At 35.2% G+C, this 2,376-nt stretch overlaps 1 non-coding gene across 1 annotated transcript; it reads right to left on the reverse strand.

Annotated features, from left to right (window-relative positions):
• Positions 1–1,418: 1,418 nt before the first annotated feature.
• On the reverse strand, positions 1,419–1,526 carry LOC148573335 (small nucleolar RNA R71). The gene has a single exon (XR_015906091.1). It is a non-coding gene; the product is annotated as a small nucleolar RNA R71 (small nucleolar RNA).
• Positions 1,527–2,376: the final 850 nt, after the last annotated feature.

Consider the following 2,376-nt stretch of genomic DNA (forward strand, 5'->3'; position numbering starts at 1 on the left):
TTTGACTTTTTCAAAAATTTTTAAAAATCTAGTTGTTTTTATGAGTCAAATCAAATTTTCAATTTAAAATTCTCATCTTTTTCAAAATCTTTTTCAAAAATCAAATCTTTTTCAAATTTCTTAGTTATTTTCGAAAATTCCAAAAATATTTTTCAAAAATCGTTTTCTTATTTTTATATCAAATTTTCGAAAATAACAATAACAATTAATGTTTTGATTCAAAAATTTCAAGTTTGTTACTTGCTTGTTAAGAAAGATTCAAACTTTAAGTTCTAGAATCATATCTTGTGATTTCTTGTGAATCAAGTCATTAATTGAGATTTTAAAAATCAAATCTTTTTCAAAAACTAATTTCAATCATATCTTTTCAAAAAATATCTTCTTATCTTATCTTTTTCAAAAATTTGATTTCAAAATATCTTTTCTAACTTCCTATCTTCTTATCTTTTCAAAATTGATTTTCAAAATTTGTTTCAACTAACTAACTAACTTTTTGTTTGTTTCTTATCTTTTTCAAAACCACCTAACTAACTCTCTCTCTAATTTTCGAAAATATCCCCCCCCCTTTTTTCAAAAAATTCTTTTTAATTAACTAATAATTTTTTTATTTTTATTTGGATTTTCGAAAAACTACTAACCTTTTTCAAAACTATTTTCGAAAATCACTAACTCTTTTTCAAAAATTATTTTCGAAAATCCTTCTCCCTCATCCCCTTCTATTTATTTATTCATCTACTAACATCTTCTCATCACAACACCAAAAATCCGAACCCTCTCTCTCTCTGAGTTCAGATTTTCTTCTTCTTTTCTTCTACTAACAATAAGGAACCTCTTTACTATGACATAGATGATTCCTCTTCTTTTCTTTTTCTCTTCTCTTTCTTATGAGCAGGGACAGAGAAAAAGGCATTCTTGTTGAAGCTGATCCAGAACCTGAAAGGACTCTGAAGAGGAAACTAAGAGAAGCCAAATTACAACAATCCAGAGACAACTTGATTAAAAATTTCGAACAAGTAAAGGAGATGGCAGCCGAACCCAACAACAATGCAAGGAGAATGCTTGGTGACTTTACTGCACCAAATTCCAATTTACATGGAAGAAGCATCTCCATTCCTGCCATTGGAGCAAACAACTTTGAGCTGAAACCTCAATTAGTTTCTCTGATGCAGTAGAACTGCAAGTTTCATAGACTTCCATCTGAAGATCATTTTTAGTTCTTAACTGAATTCTTGCAGATATGTGATACTGTTAAGACTAATGGAGTAGATCCTGAAGTCTACAGGCTCATGCTTTTCCCTTTTGCTGTAAGAGACAGAGCTAGAGTGTGGTTGGACTCTCAACCCAAAGACAGCCTGAACTCTTGGGATAAGCTGGTCACGGCTTTCTTAGCCAAGTTCTTTCCTCCTCAAAAGCTGAGCAAGCTTAGAGTGGATGTTCAAACATTCAGACAGAAAGAAGGTGAATCCCTCTATGAAGCTTGGGAAAGATACAAACAGTTGACCAAAAAGTGTCCTTCTGACATGCTTTTAGAATGGACCATCCTGGATATATTCTATGATGGTTTATCTGAGTTATCAAAGATGTCATTGGATACTTCTGCAGGTGGATCCATTCACCTAAAGAAAACGCCTGCAGAAGCTCAAGAACTCATTGACATGGTTGCTAATAACCAGTTCATGTACACTTCTGAGAGGAATCCTGTGAGTAATGGGACGCCTATGAAGAAGGGAGTTCTTGAAGTTGATACTCTGAATGCCATATTGGCTCAGAACAAAATATTGACTCAGCAAGTCAATATGATTTCTCAGAGTCTGAATGGAATGCAAGCTGCATCCAACAGTACTCAAGAGGCTTCGTATGAAGAAGAAGCTTATGATCCTGAGAACCCTGCAATAGCAAAGGTAAATTACATGGGTGAACCATATGGAAACACCTATAATCCATCATGGAGAAATCATCCAAATCTCTCATGGAAGGATCAAAGGCCTCAACAAGGCTTTAATAATGGTGGAAGAAACAGGTTTAGCAATAGCAAGCCTTTTCCATCATCCACTCAGCAACAGACAGAGAATTCTGAGCAAAATTCATCTAGCTTAGCAAACTTAGTCTCTGATCTATCTAAGGCCACTGTGAGTTTCATGAATGAAACAAGGTCTTCCATTAGAAATTTGGAAGCACAAGTGGGCCAGCTGAGTAAAAGGATCACTGAAATCCCTCCTAGTACTCTCCCAAGCAATACAGAAGAGAATCCAAAAGGAGAGTGCAAGGCCATTGACATAAGCACCATGGCCGAACCTGTAAGGGAAGGAGAGGACATGAATCCCAAGGAGGAAGACCTCCTGGGACGTCCAGTGGTCAATAAGGAGCTTCCCTCTG

The sequence above is a fragment of the Arachis ipaensis genome, chromosome B2 (genome assembly GCF_059453495.1).
Source record: "Arachis ipaensis isolate K30076 ecotype BB chromosome B2, ASM5945349v1, whole genome shotgun sequence".
Classification (NCBI taxonomy): Eukaryota; Viridiplantae; Streptophyta; class Magnoliopsida; order Fabales; family Fabaceae; genus Arachis; species Arachis ipaensis.